Source organism: Rousettus aegyptiacus, unplaced genomic scaffold, assembly GCF_014176215.1.
Source record: "Rousettus aegyptiacus isolate mRouAeg1 unplaced genomic scaffold, mRouAeg1.p scaffold_m13_p_5, whole genome shotgun sequence".
NCBI lineage: Eukaryota > Metazoa > Chordata > Mammalia > Chiroptera > Pteropodidae > Rousettus > Rousettus aegyptiacus.
In genome coordinates, this window is record NW_023416308.1 from 23703830 (window position 1) to 23724285 (window position 20456).

Sequence of the window (20456 nt, forward strand, 5' to 3'; positions counted from 1 at the left end):
GAGTGAATGGATGTGTGGACTGCAGGATGAGTAGCTGTATGAGAGGATGAGGGTAGAAGGGTGGGTGGGTGTGTGGATAGGTGGGAACATAGGCCGGATGTGAGTGGATAAAAGGATGGGTGGCGGAATGAGAGGCTGGCTGGAGGAATGAGTGAATGGACAGTTGGGTGCATAAATGGGTGGGCAGGTGGGCAAGAATAAGGCTCTGAAACACCGCTTGGAGGAGGGAGCCCTGTCCCTGAGTCCTCTGGGGCACAGTTGTGGCCAACACCCTCCCTCAGAAAAGTGAAGCCACCATCAGAGGAACTAGGGGAAGACGCTGATCCTTCCCCCAAAACCTAAGCTCACACTTGATGTCTTTCTGCTGACCCAGACATTCCTCTTCACAGGGAGTCCAGCCAAATCCTGTTCCGGAAAACCAAATTATGAGGCCCAAGTCCAATCTGGGTTTAGGAATTAGAGGAATTTCTTAAGGGTCAGGCTAGCAGAGGGAGACAGGCAAGAGGCCTGACTGAGTTTCAGTCCTGATCCCTCACTAGCCATCTGTCAGCACACTGTCTGCTGCCCCTGTCTCCCATGAGGGGAGAGAGGGGACTGTCTTCGGTCAAACTTCCTTCCACACCCCTGCCCTCTTACCCATCTGGGTGGGGAGGAAGTGGTGCCAGCAGGAGCAGAAGAGCAGAATCGTGGTCTGGTGGTGCCAATGCCCATTTTGCTTAGAAGGACATTGTGTTCCCACCTCAGTGCTTGCCAGTATGGTGATTTGCTCCCTGCACCTCTGGCCAGGCCTCGTGGGGACCCATCTTTACCCTGTTACCCCTACTGTGGTCAGATGCTGTCCACAGCCACAGGGATAGCTTCTGGCCAGGCCATAAGGACTCACATTGTGCCAAGGTTGGGGACAGGGAAGGAACAGGGGGCCTAAGGCATGGGGTTCACAAAGGGCAGGGTCCTTATCCGTCTGTCTGTGCTAGACAGGACCACAGGATCACTAGTTAGTGAAAGGGGTGGAAGGAGGCTGGTCTCAATCTTAAAGCACCAGCAGAAATTGCCAAGGAAAGATAATCCGCCTCAAATTTGTGAGAATGAAACATCAAAAAAAAAAGTGCCACGTACCGTGGTTATAGTTTTTTTTTTTTTTAACTGACACCATTTAGAGCAGTACATGTGAGCATTTCAGACAAAAGACAGGCAACGACTTTACTTCTAGACCGTGCTTTCATCACAGCAGAAGCTGATGAGGGGCACATGGGACTGTGTCACACTAGTCTCTCTACTTCTGTGTGTTTCTAATTTTTTATAATAGAAAGTAGGAGAAAAAGACATAAAGACAACCAAAAGACAACCAACACATTGCAATCAGGTCTTTGCAACATCCAGCAGTAAAGTGATATCCTTTGTCTATAAGATGCTCTTATAAATCAATAGGAAAAACCAAAACCCCAACTCAAAGTGAGTAAAGATCATGAAGAAGGGATGTGGCCAGAGGGACAAGATGCAAAGCGCTAAGCCTGGAAATAATCACGTGCATGTGCAGGAGCACAGAAAAGACTGATAAGAATGCTTCTTAGGTTGCAGTGGCTCCTGGCCCTCAGGCTACTCTCCTGCTATAATAAGAATGTAAGAATGAGATGGCAAAAGTAGATACCCAACCCAGCTGGCTGCCAAGTGAGCAAGAAGGCTGAGGAACTCAGCTCCCCGGGGGCCTGGGCTGTGTCACCCACCATCCAAAGGAAGCAGCAGGATTTTCAGGGAGCGGGGAGAGCCATAATTGCATTCATCCTGGAAATCAGATTACCTCAGCAGAGGAAGCGCCTCTGCCACACTGTACCAGACACCATGGTGAGGATGAAGGGCAGACAGAGATGGTCCCTCAGTGACCTCCTCCTGCCCCCAGGCTGTCCACACAGACCCCCAGCAGCACACATCCCATAATCACATGGAGGATGACTTCCATGTGCAGGGAGAACAGAGGTTCTTGCTTTGTGTTAATGGGGTGCCCTAGGTCAAGCACTCATCAGCCAAGGTGGGGGGGGGCACTGGGCAGGTGGTCCAGGAGGACCTGGGGCTCTGGGCAGGGCTGACACAAGAAGCTCAGGGTCAGGTTAAGGCAAGGACACTTCTGGGGGCCTGGGAAATTGAGGTCTGAGGAGCTGAGAGCCTGGGGCCAGGGCTGGGGCTGGGGAGTGGCCAAGAGACTGCAGGTCCATGTGACAGTGGCAGGCCAGGGCAGGTGAGCATCCTAGCTGCTGGCCCTTCTCCATGGGAGCCCCAAGCCACAGGGCGCCACCACAGGAACCCCCTAAAGGGTTTCAGCCTGAGATTCCCACAGGGGTAAGCCACAGACTGTGCTCCCTGTGCCATCTGTGGCACCTCTCAAGTCTCCTTGGTTCCCTGGGATTCACCTCTCTATGAGGGCTCATGGGATGGAGATAGACAGCAGTTCCCCAGGCTCCTGGATGGGATTCAGGGCAGCACCCTCGCTGCTTCTTCTGCACTTGACGCAGATTGCAGCTGCAGCTGCAGCTGCAGCCTGAGGGCTACCCCCTACAGGCTCTGAGTGTGGGTTTGAGCAGCAAGGACCTATCTTCTCTGAGGTCCCTGTAAAAGCCAACTCAGGGGCCCCCAAGGGCCCGAAGCCCAAGGGTTGGGGAGTCATGGAGCTCCAGGAAGGGAGGGCTGGGGTCAGGCAGTTACAATCTTCTGTTCACCTGCATTGGCAACCCACCCACTCCAGACCCAACCATGAAAGGGAAACCTGGCAGGTAAGAGAGGGGTTGAAGCCCAAGGTGCCCTACTGTGTAGGGTTGGCTGACCTGCTGCCTCCACCACCCACCTCAGCGGGCACCCAGACTGCAAGGTGACCTGTATGGCTCTCCCAAACCTTCCAGCAGAGTCCCACTCACCACCCGTCATCCATCTTAAGAAGAGCAGAGCAATGTGTGGGGCCAGTTATGAGGGCCCAGGCTCAGAACCCCACAGCTCTGGAAATCAGAGTTCCCCAGCAAGGAGGCCAAGGGACCGGGTCCCTGGGCACAGGGACCAAGGCATTCCCAAAGGGCCTGAGGCTCACAGCCAGGCTAGGATCAAACCCAGACAGATCCAACAGCAACTCGAGCCTGGAAGTCCAGCCCCAATCAAGGGGCCAAGGGATCTGTGCGATGCCCAGATGGCCCCACCAAGGCATAGACAGGGCAGCTGTCTAGTCAAGCTGAGGGTCACAGCTGGGCAGCACAGCCATCACCCACACTGGCCACTGGCTTGTGTGCACCAATGCCCTCTGCCTGGAATGCCCTTTCCTCCCCACACAAGGTGAACCCCCTTCTCCCCCTCTGTCACCATGGCAACACCCAGGATTCCTAAGGACGGACAGAGCCTCTTTGTGGTGGTACAAAGCCCCTTTGAGGGGCCATGGTGGTGCAGCCCCTGGGAGCCTGTGGCCAATAAGCCTCTGGGCAGGGGGGTGAGACAGGGGCCCCTCAGCCCAGCTCCTCTCCCCCCTCCATTATCCAGCCAGGGAAACTGGGGCAGGAGAGTCCTAGGCCTAGGGGCTGGGATATCCCTACAGCCACCTGCCCCAGCTGCCCATGGAAGGGTCCCTGGGACAAGCCCCACAGTCCTGAGGAGTGCCTGCTGGGGACTAGGGGACTTGCCACTGTCTTCCCCATCATTCTGACAAAAAGTGCACTCTGCATAGATAAATGGAAAAAGGCACAGGCAGCGGAAACACTCCCGCCTCACTGGACACCCCCCCCCCCCACACACACACGCACACACACTGTGCTCAGTACCCAGTGGGAACTAGACGCAGGAAGTCCTCCTGGCAGGCCAGGCGGGTAGGTCAGATGGCTGGAGGTCCGAGACCAGGGCTGCTGAAGGGGCTGCGCATGGAGTCACGCCAATGCCAGTCCCCTGTCCCTCCCTTCTCTGGCCTGGCTGTCCTTGCTATAACTACCTCACCCCCGCACCCCTGCCTTTACCTGCTTATCCTGGGGAGAATTTAGCCAGGCCTAGACAGAAGGGAACCACTCTGTGGCCTGGGGAGATGGGACCCTGAGGGCAATGTGGGTCCAGGGCATGATGACAGGGAACCAGCACAGAGTCCCCTGCCCCCAAGTATGTCTGCATTATTTGGGCTCCAGCTCCAGAGTCAGGCAAGCTCACCATGGCAGACCCCCACTCCCTGCCCTGGAGGTGGCCTCAGCCATGGAGCCCCACCCTGTCCTAGCCTACAGGTCCCTCCCACCCTGACTGCTGCTGACCAAGCACTTGGCAGAGCCCCTGAATACTGGGCACCCTGCCTGACCAGCCCTCCCAAAGCGACCTCAGTCTGACCCACTGCAGCTTTGCTAACTAAGCCCCTGGGGTTGGGGGATCATGGCCCCAGGCGGCAGCACAAGATGGTGCTGGCTCCAGGAGTGATCCATCCCTTTGTAGGGAGATCCACACAGGTCCCAGGGAGGGGCAAGAGGCCACCCGGACACAGTAGTGCCCCTCTGAGTCAGCAAGCACCCCCTGCATCCCCACATTGGCCTCCACTTCACCCTCCTGGCTAGCTTTCCTGTCGGCATTCCTGCTGGCTGCTGACACTTCCTCGGGCAGCTGGATGTGCCTGCACAGACCATCATCAGCAATATCAGACAAACATATTTCAGCAGAAGGTAGCTCTCCCGGGTCCCACGGGTGGCAGGATCTGCCCTGGGTGCTGGGGTGCTACAGGAGGGTCTGTGCAGGCTGGGTACTTCTGTCCAAGATCCATGGCCCAGCCACCCCTGCCTGTCACAGAGACCTCAGTGTGTACCAGAGGCTTGGGCTGCTTGCAGACTGTGGTATCAGGAACAGGACTGGCTTCTTGCTGGGGGAACAGCCTTGCCTGGTGCTCAGGACAGTAATGGGGTGTACCCAGAACCACTGACCCTGAATAGGAGCCCTAGAAAGAAGGGATGCTTAGAGGATGGGGAAACCCCAACATAGCTCAGCCTGGGGTCTCGCCGTTCAGGGAGATGAAACCTGGGGTTCAGCTGGATCACATGTGGTTCCAGAAGAAGATTCTCTGGAAAGAGTGAGATCTATGGGGAAACTGGCTCTCATTCTCTTATCAGGGAACAACACTGAGGACTCAAGCAGGGAGATTCCAATGGGCTTCGTCTGCATGGCACTCACACACAGCCCAGTGAGGGGGGCAGGGCCAACAAGCAGCACAGGTGTCAGGATGACCCTCCAGAGGCTGTGGGCAGAGGCAGAGTGGCCGTGGCTAGCTGGTTCTGAATGGATCAGAGGTAGATGTGCTCTGAGGAGGGAGTTTCCAGGCCCTTCCAGCTTTGTTCCTGACCCACTCATCAAAGTGCCAGATGCCCTCTGATCTGCCCTTGCCCAGAGTCTCAAGTGGCCTCTGGCCAGATCTGGCTTCTCATAGGGCCCTTAGAGATACTCTTTCCCTCCCAGAAGCTCAGCTGAATGCCAGAGTCAGGCAAGCTGCTTCCAACCCCCCTCCTCTGCCTGGGAGCCAGCTCTGCTGTTCTCAAAACTCTGAGTGCCCATGGCAACAGGTCCAGACACTACCAACCTCCAGACAACAGCAAAGTCCTGTCTTTCATATGCAAATGACCCAGTGGGATAGGTCAGGGGGCGCTACCCCACCCCCACCCAGTGTCCCTGTCTGACTCCCCCAACCCACACCAATATAACATGAGAGACTGCTGGGAGCCAGCTCATCTGTGGCCAGCCCCAGCCACGAGGAGGCAGAAACACTACAGAAGGCTTGCTGACTTTGGGAACTTCCTAAAACCCACCCGCAGGCACACACATGTGGCCACCCACACAATCATGCATACACATGCATGCACAGCTGCCCTTTGGGGCCTCACCTGCCCTACCAGAATATCGGTAGCGGGTGGCTTGACAGTCCTGACAGGTCCTTGGGAGGAGGGAAAGGTAGAACTCAGGCTCTAAAGTAGGGAGGAGGCAAGAGAATTAAAAATGTTTATCAAGCCACAATCAGAGACTGCAATATGCTGATCAGCCTTGCATCCAGGCCAGGACACCTTCAGAACAAAGGAAGATTTCTACTGGAATTGCTAACAGCCCATTCTCCACACCTGTGAAGCGGAAACAGGAACCAAGAGTCATTGCCCATGGCTTAAATCATGGATTAAAGGCTGGGAACTGCCAGCAGGCCCTTCACTGTACATAATTTTACCTTTTCATGCTACATACTCTTCCCCTTCCTTACTGTATGTCCATATCAAAGAAAATGGGAACTAAAGAACGACATATAAACTGAATTCCCTGAATATTCAGGGTCCCTCTCAGTGCTTTTACTCTGTGGCTCTGTCTCTCTCACTGTCCCTCTCACTCTCCGCCTCTGAGAGAAGATCACACTCTGTCTGTGGGGCTTTACCCCTTTTCTAATAAGCTTTCCTTTTGACTCTAACTTTGGCATGTGTGTTGAATTTTTTCTTCACTATCTGCCAAAGGACCCTCTTCTTTTGGTACAAGGCTTGGTCTCTCCATCACTTGGGGAAATTTGCCCTGTCCTGCATCTGTTTCTCAGCCATCGTGGCTCCTGGTGAGAATCAGTGGTCCTGGGTAGACCCCATTACTATCCTGAGCACCTGGCAAGGCTTCCCCACAACCAGGAGGCCAGCCCTGTTCCTGATACCACAGTCTGCAAGCAGCCCCACCCTCTGGTACACACTGAGGTCTATTTATGACAGGCAGAGGTGGCTGGGCCATGGATCTAGGACAGACGCACCCAGCATGCGAAGACCCTCCTGTAGCACCCTGCCACCCAGGAGACCCAGGAGAGCTGCCTTCTGCTGAAATATGTTTAGTGCATTTATTAGCACTTATTAGCACAAATATTAGAGAATAGCTGATATGTGTCCTCAAAAAGTTAAAGAGTGTTGAACTGATGAACTGGGAACAGACTATAATGAAAAGGAATGATCATAAATGAGGAGGATTCTGTACAGATTTCCGGGAAAACATGGCAGAAGCAGCAAACAGCAGATAGGGCCCAGGAGAAAAACAACATAAAGTGAGGTAGCAGAAAGCAAACTTGAGGCACTCCTTCCAAACCAGCAGAAAATGATAGCGTTGATAAAAGAGAATTCAGGAGATGTGAAAAATGGATCCTAGAGCCAAGCTTCCACATAACAGGAATTCTCCCAAAGGAGAAAGAATTGAGGTGGGATACAAAGAAATGGTAAGAAACCACCCTCAACAGAGAAGGCCTCTTGTGGAGCTGTCACTGTCTAGGTGGGAATCTGAGCTTTCTATCCAGAAAACAAGCTGAGAAAACTGTGGATATGTCTATTCTTGGAACTTTACAATTCATTCTCATTAGGTTGATGTTTCCTCAGTCCTCTTAATTGTGCGGTGTCTGCTCTGCAGTGTAGGAAGGAGGCCCGCATAGCCTGATGTCCCCAGGCCTCATATGCTCCACTAGGCTGTCCACAGCCCTGGAGCGGCCAGACATCACCCATCTACAGATGTCAGCTACAGCAGTCTGCTGCCCACTCACCATCTCTTGTGTGGCACTCTTTCTTGGAAAGGAAATGATGACAGCTTTGTTAAAACAAACAAAATGCCTCACCTCCTTAACTAGAGATCTTTAAAAAGGTTAAACTGCTCTGAAATTTAAGGAGACATCATGGTGAAGTTTCTGGATTTTCAGAGTAATGACTTGCCACTCACATAGTCAGTCTCTCCCTAGAAGTGACATGGCTCACTAGAACCCTGAACTACAGCTTTAAGTGCAAAAAAGAATATAGGAAAGATGGCGTCTGCCCGCCAGCTGTGTAGGAGGAAAATTCAACACAAGGATAAGGGTAGCTGTTCCTCCAGCTCTCGCCCTGAAGCTACACAACTCAATCTCTCCCTGTATGTCTCTGGTGCCTCCCAAGCTGCCGTCACTCCGATGAAGCCCAGGGTGGGTGCCTGTGAGTGAGTGAGTATGTGTGTAGACCCTTTAAGAGGATGCCTGGGTTTCCAGCAGCCTTCTGTCTCACCCAAAGAATGGAATCCCTGATGAGTTTCACAGCGAGATGTTGTGTGGACTCCTCTTCCCCACACTAGTGTTCCAGGCTAGGGAGCCCAGTGTGGGGCTGGGACCCCTTGTTCCTCAGGGGGGACCTCTGCAGCTGAGATATCCCAATCGCCACATGTGAGTGTGGAGCCAGCCCGTTTTTGTGTCTTCGCTCCTCCTACCAGTCTTGATGTGGCTTCTTCTTTATATCCTAAGTTTTAGAACTTCTTTTTAGTTAGTCTTCAGATGGTTCTCCAGGCTGATTGTTCTATAATTTAGTTGTAATTTTGATGTGGTCATGGGAGGAGGAAACCACAGCATTTACCTACTCTGCCATCTTGACCAGAACTCTCGAGTTATATACTTTTAAATTTCAGTATTTCTTATATTATTAGATAGTAACAAAATAAGCTCTTCATAAAATTACCATTCACTATGTACAAAGCTAAACAAGCCTTGTATCCACCATGTTTCTTGTTATTTGTTTTAATCAAAAAGGTATTTTTTCCTCAGCATAATTTACATTTGAGTCAAATCAATAAGTTCTTCCATATTTAGAAAATACTATAAATAACTGTCTTATTTCTACCTTTCTATTTTAAAGATTGTTTAAGAATAGATTTGAAAAATCTGGTAAAGTATTTTAGCTTGATTTCATTAAAATGATTGTTATTATTTTTGTTGTTTTGTTTCTTTCATTCTTTTAGGACTTAGGACAGAATTGACTTTTCTAAAAGTCAATGTAAATGACATACAGAAAAGGAACAAAAGTATATGATTAATACATACAACCCATATATTTAGGAGAGAACTACTTTACAATACATTTTTTAAATAGATAGTGTAGTAGACAGATTCAGGAAAACATATCAATGTAGTATAAAATATGCTTTTCTCATTTTCTGAGTTTTAGTTCAAGATGCATTTTGGGTTCAGATATAATCAGTATATAGGTAATCAAGATTTTCTTTGATCTCCAGCATTAAAAGAAAGACATAAAACACTCTGATCAATGATATTATATATATATTTCTACCAAACTGTAATGAAAATGTCAATAAACATAGTTTTATAAACAGTCTTAGAAAGACTTCAGTCAAAAAAGTAAATAAAATTAAGAAGTAAAAGCCAAAATTGATAATGTTGATGTAGAGTATGTTACTAAATTTGTCTGAGCCTCAGTTTTCTTATCTGTAAAATACTTTTAATGTCTTCCTCATAAATCTGTTCTGATCTATGAATACAATTACAATTAAATACAATTATAAACTTAATACAATTTCATACAACTACACATATTTAACGCATAAGAATTAATGTATTATGTGTTATATGTTATATACACTTAATAAATGCCAAGTATTATTCAATTTTTGATAACTTAAATATATAAAATAAAAAATACTTAATGCAACTTCAAAAAGAAAAAAAGAGCAAAAGGAAGAGAAAGAATCAAAAATTTGAAAGGCCTAGCTAAATCAAGTGCTTTGAGGAACTTGTAAGCAGAGGCTCCAGGCAACACCCCTTGGGGAAAAAGGACTGCTAAGAGGTTGAACTGTATTTTCCAACAATAAAACTGATGCTCTGAGTGCCTCAAGATGGCTTTTGTTGTCTGTAGCCTTCCTCTGCCAGCTGCTCCCGGAGAGTATTTTTATTGTTGCAAGAAATCTGTGGATCCATGGACTGACGACTCCAAGGGGGTAGGTGTGAATCCATGAAACACAAAGCAAAGCCGAACCAAGCCAAAAAACCACACACACAACATACACGTATGTGAAGTGATGGATATGTTAATTAACTGGATGAGGGTAAATCTTTTCACAATGTCTATGTATACCAATCATCACAATGCACACTTTAAGTATCTTACAATTTTATGTCAATTATACTCAAGAAATCTGGGGGGGGGGGGAGAATATTTTTAGGTAATTTAATTTTATGAATTCAGTTGCTTAAAAATAAACTTAAAAATGTTCAAAAAACCACATTCACTTGTTTCTTATGCCTTTTTTTGTGTAATATTTTATTCCTTTTCCCCTTGTATAATATTTTAAAATGAAAAAATTATAAGAGAATACTATGTACACCAACAAGTTGTATAACCTAGATGAAACAGACAAATTTCTAAAAACACACAGTCTACCAAAACTGATCCATGAATAGAAAATTCGAGCAGACAGATCTCTAACTAGCAAGTAGATTGCATCAATAATCGAAATCTTCCAGCAAAAAAAGAGCCAGGCCCAGAAGGCTTCATCGGTGAACTCTACTAAACATTCAAAGAAGAACTAACATTTGTCTTCCTCAAAATGTTCCCAAAAATTGAAAAGAAGGGAACATTTCCTAACTCATTCTATGATGGAAGCATTACCCTGATACCAAAGTCCTAATAGAAAACTATGGAACGATATTCCTTATGAACATTCATGCAAAAATCCTCAACAAAACACTAGCAAACTGAACTCAGCAGCATAGTAAAAGGATTGCACACCATGGCCAAGTAGGATAGATTCTTAAAAAAATGAAGGATGCCTTAACATGGGGGTCTCCAACCCCCGGTGCCATAGACTGGTACTGATCCATGGCCTATTAGGAATCTGGCCACACAGCAGGAGGTGGGGGGCAGGCAAGCAAAGTGAAGCTTCATCTGTATTTGCAGCCGCACCCCAGAGCTAGCATCACTGCCTCAGCTACACCTCAGATCATCAGGCATTAGATTCTCATAGGATCACTTGACTTGGTGCCAAAAAGGTTGGGGACTGCTGCCTTAACATATAAAAATCAATCAATATAATATATCACCAACCGAATAATGGGGAAAAATGATCATTTCAATTGATGTACACAAAGCTTTTGACAAAATTCAACTCTCATGATCAAAACACAAAACAAACTAGGACTAGAAAGGAATTATCTCAACATAATAAAGACTATATTTGGAAAGGTACATCATAATACACATGCTACATATCATACTATATATACACACCATAGCTAACACTAAACTCAGTAGTGAACAACTGAAAGCTCTTTTCCTGGGACCAGGAATAAGAGAAGGATTCCCACTTTTGCCACGTCTGTTTGACATAGTATTAGAAGTCCTAGTTAAAGAAATTGGGCAAAAAATAATAATAATTAATTAATTAAATTTTAAAATGAAATAGAAAGTATCCAAATTGGAAAGGAAAAAGTAAAATTCTTTCTGTTTGCAGACAGCATGATTTTATATGCAGAAAATCCTGTTTCCACACACACAAAAAAACCCTCAGAACTAATAAATAAGTTCGGGAAAATTGCAGGATACAAAAATCCATAAACAGAAATCAGTTACATTAACAATGAACAACTCAAAGAAGAAATTTTTTTGACAATAGCGTCAAAAATAATAAAATACTTAGAAATAAATTCAACAAAGGAAAAGAAGACTCATACAGTGAAAATTACAAAACATTGCTGAAATTAAAGATCTGAAAAAATGGAGACATGCCACACTCTGGATCGGAAGACTTGGCATGGTTAAGATGGCAATACTACCCAAAGCAATATACAAGTTTACTGCAATCCCTATCAAAGTCTCAATGGCGTTTTTAGTGAAATAGAAAAATCCATCCTAAAATTCACATGGAACCTCAATGGACCCTAAGTAGCAAAAATAATCTTGACAAACAAGAGCAAAGCCGGAGGTCTCACATATCCTAATTTCAAAACAGTGTGGCCATGGCATAAAGAAAGATTTATAGACCAATGAAATAGGATGGGAATAAACCCTCCTACATGTGGCCAATTGAGTTTTTACAAGGGTGTTAAGATTATTCAATGGGAAAAAGAAAAGAATTTTAAACAGTAATTATGGGAAAACTGGACATCCACAAAAGAATGAAGGTGGATGCTTACCTTACACCATATTCAAAAATTAACTCAGAACGCATCAAAGACCTAAATATAAGACCTAAAACTATAAAGCTCGTAGAAGAAAACATAAAGAAAAAGCTTTGTGATGTTGGATTTGGCAATGACTTCTTGGCTATGATACCAAAAGCACAGGCAACAAAAGTAAAAATAGATAAACTGAACTACATAAAAATTTAAAACCTCTGTTCATCAAAGGACACAATCAACAGAAGGAAACTCATCCTAAGGAATGGGAGAAAAGATCTGAAAATCATATATGAGATAAGGGATTAACATCCAAAAAAATATAAAGAACTCATATAACTCACCAAAAATAAAATAACCTAATTAAAAAGTGAGCAAAAAACTTGAATAGAGATTTCTCCTAAGAAGATATAGAAATGGCCAACAAGTTTATGCAAAAATCTCAATGGCACTAATTATTAGGGAAATGAAAATCAAAAGCACAACTAAATGTCACCTTACACCCATTAGACGGCTACTCTGAAAAACACAACATAGCAAGTGTCGGCAAAAATGTAGAGAAAATTGAATTCTTGTGTGCTGTTGGTAGGATGTAAAATGGCACAGCCACTATGAAAATCAATACAATGGCTCCTCAAGTAAAAAAGGAATTCCCATATCTCACAATTCCCTCAGTTCCATCTCTAGATATATATCCAAAAGAACTAAAACACACCTTAAAGAGATATTTGCTTCCATGTTCATAGAAGCATTATTTATAATAGCCAAAATGTGAAGCAACCCAAGTGTCTATCGACAGATGAATGAATAAATAAAATGTATTATAGACTTATAATGGACGATTATTCCACCACTGATACATGCCACAATACAGATGAATGAATCTTGAGGACATTATGCTAAGTGAAATAAGCTAGTCATAAAAAGACAAATACTGCATTATTCCACTTATATAAGGCATCTAGAGTAGTCAAATTCATAGAAAGAGGAAGTAGAACGGTGGTTCCAGGGGCTGGGAAGAGGGGAGGAATGGGTACTGTTCTTTAATGGGTATGGAATTTCAATTTTTCAAGATGAAAAAGTTCTGGAGATTAGTTGTACAACAATGTGAATATACTGTGCTACTGAACAGTAGTACACTTAAGAATGGTTGGAATGGTAAATTTTATATGTATTTTGCAAAAACTAAAAATAAAATTAAAAAAGAGCCATCATGCAATAACTTAGAAATTGTAAAACATTCTTTTAAATAATATGTAAAGCAAAGATAAAAACTTAGGCATACAGAGCTGACTATGTAAAAGTAGTAAAAAATAAAAAACACTCACATACAATACATAAACATGTATGAGTTACAAAATGGTGGTTGCCAGAGGCTGAGGGGTGGGGGAAATGGGGAAATGTTGGTCAAAGTATACAGTTATAAGATGACTGTATAAGTTCAAGGGATCTAATATACAGCATGGTGACTATAGTTAATAACACTGTATTGTATACAGCAGGTCCTCAAGTAACATTTCATTCAACATCATTTCATTATGATGCTGATGAGATGCCACAGGAACTTAACTCTTGCTTATATCAATTAGACTCTGGTAAAATTGGTTGCATTATACATTCTTCTGCCACAGTTCCAAGAACCTACTGACAAGGTTAAGGGAGGACTTACTGTACTTGAAAGTTGCTATGAGAAGAGCTTTAATATTCTCACATTAAGAAGAGCTTTATTGTTCTGTAATGACAGAACAATAATAATTATATGAGGTGCAGAATGTGTTAACTAACCTTATTGTTATAAACATTTCACTGTATATGTGTATCAAATCATCATACTATAGACCTTAAACTTACATAATGTTATACGTCAATTATATTTCAATAAGGCTGGAAATAAAAATATGAGTTATAGACAAAGCTGTCCTCAGAAGTAAATTCATAGCCTTAAATACTTTCATTATTAAATGATAAAAAAATGAATACAAATAAACTAGGATAATCTTAAAATAAATGAGAACATAGGCATCTAAGTCCCCAAATCAAGATTCTCGTTGAAATGACCAATGTATCTTTCACTGACTATCTTTCACGTGTCAGAAACAGAGAAATTTCTAACAGATATGGTTCAGAAAGACCAGGCCTAAAGGAAGATACAGGAAGTTAACCTGTGAACCTAGGATTACATTGTGAAATTCACTGCTGTGCCTCCCCTCAGCTCTTAAGCCTCATCATGGACAAAGTAGACACAACAAATCTAAGCTTTCTTCTGTTGCCTCAAATGGAACTGATGGTGGTAGTGCGTGGGGACAGAAACCACCTCAGCCTTTTCTGGATTATGGGTCAGAGCTAAGTGGCTGCCAGCACAGAACCTGGCATGAGCAGGTACTCTATTTGTTTCTTCTGCATGAAGGAAGCAAGGACAAGCTTCCTTGCTCGAGAAGGGTGCTCAGGTGAACAGAGCCCTGTGGCTTCCATGCCTAGGCTGCCTTGAAGAACCAGACTATGTGCCTTATACCAGGGGTTCCCCACCCCTGGGCCATGGACCAGTATGGGTCCGTGGCCTGTTAGGAACAGGGCCACATAGCAGGAGGTAAGCGGTGGCGAAGCTTCATCTAAATTTGCAGCCTTTTCCCAGTGCTAGCATCACAGCCTCAGCTCCACCTTAGATCATCAGGCATTAGATTCTCAAGGGAGCACCCATCCCTGGTGTCAAAAAGGTTGGGGACCGCTGCCTTACACAGAGGCCAATTTTTGCAAGAAACTGGAGAAACCTCGGGTGGACTGCCTTAGGGCTCCCGAGGGCTCAGGAGGATGCTACCTTAATGAGAGCACCTCTGTGTCTAGAATGACACATGGGGTGGGCCATAGAGACCTCACCCAGGCAGAGCCTGCTGAGTCTGGAGGTAGGTGCGGCAAGGAGTGAGACTAATGGAATCACAGGAGCCAGGTATAGCTTTTATCCTGGGAGGCCGAGGGTGCGCATCTCCCGGCAATTGTTGGGCAAGAGAACCAGGCCCAGCTCAGGAGCTTCCCCTGCCCTGGCTAAAGCAGCCCCTCACCAGCTTTGGGAGAGGGGGTGGTGGACACTCCTCCACTCCCATCCAGTCTCCTTCTCCTGCCCAAGGCTGCTGTCCTCAAACCCTACGTGTCTGGCCTGAGGGGCTACTCCTCTTGCCCCTCAGCTGGTGGAGGTGGCAGGGGTTGGGAGCGGAGGGTGCTCTCTGAGCTAGCAGAGCAGGACAGGTAAGGTCAGGGCAGAGGAGAGTCACCAGGAGCAAGAAGACATGCCAGCCTGCATGCTGGGCCCAGGATTCTTCCAGGGCGCAGGGTTGGTGCCTGTGTCACAGGTCACAAAGATGGCCTCCTTCTCTGACACTGCTCCCTGGGGCATCACCCATCTCCATCCCCAGTAACACTAAACCTCTGGAACACCTGCCTCTGTAAAAACAAAAGCATAAAAGATCAATTAAAAATTAACTAATGCATAAAAGATCAATTAAAAATTAACTAATGCCCCTGTTTCAAAGGTTTGGCAAATAAACGTCTAGAATTATTTCTTGAAACACAAATACTCTTGAGTTAGTCTTGTTATAAACAATAGCTCCCTACAGACAAGAAAATGCCAGAGAACTGTCATTAAAAACACAGAGAAGGGAAGGTGTATTTGCCTGGGGCAGGCCTGGGAACAGCCCTTCCCCATCCACTCAGCTGGCCGAGTCTCAGTTTTCCCATCATAATCCCTTGCCCCCGTGTTGGGAGGTCCAAGAGGGAAGGTGGTCTTGGTCTCATCCAAGTCCCTGGTCCCAGCTGGGACTGAGGCCATCGTGGGCAGGGGTTGGGGAAGGCCCAGCTGGGAGGAGGCGGGCCCAGGTTGGGCCCTGGCCATGGCCCTGCCTCCCCATGGACCTGCTTTCCTGGGTGTTGATGAGCCTGCCCTACCCCCAGGAGATAACAGGTGAGGTTGGTGGTATGTGCCCATTGACTGGGGGGTAGGGAGCATGGCCTGCCCTCTCCCAGGTATTCAGGAAAGATCCTTAAGATCCTTTCCCTTAGAATGCTCTCCTTAGAAGGCTCAGCATATGGCTCAACAGCTTAGAGCACATAGTCTTCATCCTCCTAGCTCCCATTCCTGAGCCTGGGCCGCCCTTGGCCTCCAAGAAGCTGCTGCCTCCCTCTCCCTGCCTCATGCCCCCGCCCCTCTTTCCTGTCCATACACATTTCCTGTACCTTCACTTCCCCTATACTCCCCCATCCCTCTGCATGCCCTCTTCTCCTAGCAGCCCTGCTTCCCTCTTACCCTCTCTTCCACGGCACTCCTCCCTTCTCCATATACCCAACTCTCCCCTACCTCTGCTTCCTCAGCACCCTGCCTCCCCATGCATCCCTACCCTCTCTGTCCCCTACACTCCTAAGTCCCTGACCCTACCTCCTCTTGCACCCCTCTGCTCACCCAATTTTGTTTCCCCTTTGCCCTATCAGGCTTTCTGGTCACAAGGTTCCCAAAGTAGGCACACTAGGAGACCCATGGCATGCTCCAAGGGGTACAGCCAGCATCCTTGGCAGAGCCCTGGAGTATTTTCCCCATAACGGGCCTCTGAATGGGGCAGGATAGGAGGTGGGAGCTGAGGTGCCTTGAGCCCTGGGCTTCCAGCTGTGTGCAGAGGAGACTCACTCTTACTGTCGGTGCCATCAGTGTCCCCTCCCTGAGGGTTCCAGGGACTCGCCGCAGAGGTGATCATCTGCAGGAAGGCTGGCACTACCAGGCTTCCAACTCCCTCAGGGACCAGACTGGAAGCTGAGGAAGTCCACAGGATCAGGACTGGGTCAGGAGGACGGAGGGGGAGGAGGAGCCCCCACCACCTACTGTGCACAGTGCTCACGGAGCTGGGGACTACCCCGGCCTCCTGATTACCCACATTATTCATCACAAGCCCAGGAATGGTGTTACCTCACACATGCCTCCTGGGGCACCCAGACTGGCATTCCAAAAGTGAGGGAAAAGGGTACACCTCACTGGGGCGGTGGAGGGGGGGGTGGCTCCTGGATAGTGTGTCTTCCCAGTGGGGGAAGGGCCCGTCTCCTGTGCACGACAGGGGGACTTGGTGTCTCTCAGGAGAAGGGCTGTCATGGGACCCCTCAGGCTGCTCTCTCAGGCCTTTCGTAGTCTGATAATCCCCACCAAGGCTCTGCCCCAATAAACAGTACACTAGCACACATGTACATACACAGGGCCCTGCCTGAACCTCAAGGTCAAACCCAAAATGTTTAAATACAGAAAAACAGCTTTGGGCACTGAGATGTTTACTGCAGCGGCCCTGATAACAGCCTAAGTGTCCACAGTAAAAGTTCTTAGCTGCAGCGGCTGCTGCACAAACCCTGGGACAGAGGGGACAGGGAGCGGGCGTGTCCACGGGAAAGGGCCAGGTGGGTCAAAGGAGAGGAACAGCAGGACCAGCACAGGGGATAGCATGGGGAGAAGAGGAACCTGCCCTCTTAAGTTGGTAAAGCATCAACATGGAAGATACTGGGCAGGGGAGGGTGGGGTGGGATCACGAGGCTAGCAGCTTAAACTGGTAGAGGCAGAAACTGTCTCCCCAGGAGCCTGGGAAGGATAGCAGGTGCCAGGGTGTAGGGCTGACACATGTGATTTTTCTTTCTTTCCTGTTTTTTCTACATTTTCTATAAACAAGCACGTATTGCTGTGTGTGTATGTGTATTTCTTTTAAAGGCAAACTGGGGACTCTGGTACCACTGTTCCTTAGCATCTGTGGGTCAGTCCTGTAGGCTCTCCCTACCTTTCGGTCCCTCAAGGGAGCCTGGACCAGCTGGATTCAGGAGGCACCTCCGTGGCCTCACTGAAGCTATAGCCTTGACCCCTAGCCTGGGGTGACAGGAGGTGATGGGAGACACTGTTTTGTGAAGGGTGGGTCTTGCCAGGGCTGAGACCCTCTTCACCTACTCTATCCCAGACTCTTCAGTGGCCCAGGCCTCAGTTTCCACATCTGTGTACTTGGTGCCCCCACAGGCACTGGGACCCAGACCTCACAGGCCAGGAAAGGCCACAGGGGCACCAGCATCTCCCTCCAGGGCACAGAATGAAGGCCCCCCGTAGGACAAGGTTGGCAGCATCTCTGCAGCCTTATTATCTCACAAAATGCAGAGAGCAGCAAGTACATGCAGATGAATAAATGGCTAATTAGAATTTCAGGAGAGTAAAATATTTTGAAAGGGAAAAGTTTAACTAAAGGCATATTTGAAACACCAAACTCAACTACAAAATCAACCTGGTAAGATGTGTCTCAAGGTGGTGTGCCTTTGGCTCCCCAACCAGGACATTGGGCAGTCATATCTGTGGGTGAGAAAAGCTGGGACCTCAGGCTCCTCAAATCAGAATGCAGTGGGGTGGTCCCTGAAGCAAAGGACCAAACTTACAGGGACAAGCTGATGACTTCAGGTGCCCTAGTGGAGGGTCATGTTTAGACCAGAGCACCCGGGGCCTAGGAGAAAGGAGGTCCCGCAGTAGTCTGACAATCTAGGGGCTTCCTGGGCAGCTTCCTTGGGGGATAGTCCAAGCAGGGGAACAAGGCAGAGCCGGTCCAGGGACCAGCCCAAAGCTGACTCTGGCCAGAGTGACAGTGAGAGGTCCCAGGGGAGGAGGGGCAAGGGATGTGCTGGGAGGAGCGTGATGGGGCTGGGGGCTGGAGTGGTCAGGGTGAACTCACCAAAACAGCCACTGTGGGTTTGCAGAGACTGCCTAGAAGGATCTGTGGGCAGAGTGTAGACCACCTCACCAGCCTGGCCCTGATGCGCCGTCCATGCCACCAGCCATAAAATTCCCTGAGCAAGGGATGGCACAGCCAGAAGCTGGCACAGCACTCACGCCATAACTGCAGTGGCCAGCACTGAGCCCTTCGCGCGGCCTGTTGGGGAGCAGGGCCAGGGTCTGAACCCAAGTCCTGCAGCATAGTCGTTCTTCCTCCCGCCCCATTTGAGAAGCATGGATTCTGGGGGTAAGAAGGGGCTTGGGGCTTCCCTGGGGTCTGTGGTCTTGTCTCCTACTTCTCACATTGAGCCCACCTGGGGAATGAGCCTAATTACAGAGGCCCCCAGTCATTTGGCTTAGAGCAGCCCATAGGCAAGAGGGCAGCAGCCTGCCTGCACCAGGCTCCCCAGCCATGTGGGCAAGATCCTTGTGTGGAAAACAGACTGGCTGACCACTACTCATCTACCAGCTCTGGAGGCTGGCACAAACAGTACATCTATGAGCACCTAGCCTGATGGTACCTCCCCTGGGGTAGTGAAGATGTCAAAACCGTGACCCTTGAGGAAGAGGCCATTTTTTACTCCCCACAGCATGACAAAGCCACTTAAGCAAGGGACATATGGGAAAGCCCATGAATGTTGTCATTGGGAGACCCATGCTCCTCCTTGCAAGGTGGCTCAGAGGCTGTCCTTGGCCACAGACAGCGCACAGCCTTTGAAGGCTGAATGCCCACAAAGGGGTGTAGGTCACTTCTGGGGCTTCTGAGGGGGTCTCACTATGATGGGGACCTGTTCATAGTAATCAAGGGTGTGCAGAGGGACTATGAGCCCAAGACACAGGGAAAACAGAGCAGGATGTGCAAGGACCAGCACTTGACACAAACTCACACAGGGAGGGCCAATGGGTTCTAGACAGCACAAGACTAAGGTGAGTCCACAGAGGGAGGAGGACCCAACCGAGTGGACCCAACATGTCCCTGTAAACATGCAGTATGACCAACTTCTGAGAACAAAGGCTGATCAAGAGAGGCCCTGGCCTGATTTTTTTTAAGGATCCAGTGGGCACCGGCCAAGGGCCGGGCACTTGCTGCAGGCACTGCAAACCCAAGGACATATTACGTAATATTTCCAATTTCTGGTGACAGAAAATATTAGTCAAGAAACAGTTCAGATACAATTGTACAAACAAAATTAAATTTTCACCTCACATTTATGTCAAAATAAATTCTAGATGGATGAAATCTTGAGTGTACACACTAAACTAGAATACCTATAGGAAAAGATCGATGTGTATTTATTTATCTGGCTATTTGTTAGGCAGGGCAATGCAAGAGCAATGGAATAAGTAAAAGAGAAAAAATTTCAACAGATTTCACCACAAAATGTGAAAAATTTATGAACATTAAAACTATCACAAACAAAAATTAAAAAGCTGAAAATAACTTTCAGCAGGCAGATAGATAAGGAAAGAATTCGAACTTTCATGTGTAAAGACTCATACCAATGGCTGAGAAACTCATCTAATCCCCAAGAAACCCCAGCTTGGGGCCAGCAGTCACAGAAGTGCAGCCTTGCTCAGCTGCAAAGGCCACCTGATGCTGGGTGAGGGTGGTTTCTGAGAGGTGCTATCAGTGCTGGCATGGCAACGATAAAGAACACCCATGTCCCCCAGGCTTCTCTTGCTCAAGCCTGGCATCACCATCACCCCAACAACACCATTCTGCTCCCTCTTCTTGTTACCCTACTATTCATCACTATCTTGCAATTCCATGGTTGGCCACTCCCTTCTCCA

The 20456-nt window shown here is 47.5% G+C and overlaps 1 protein-coding gene across 1 annotated transcript in view; it reads right to left on the minus strand.

Moving 5' to 3' along the window:
* The window catches only part of ARVCF (ARVCF delta catenin family member), a 56698-nt gene that overhangs the window by 29203 nt on the left and 7039 nt on the right, over nt 1-20456 (minus strand). The gene's annotated exons all lie outside the window — the stretch shown is intronic.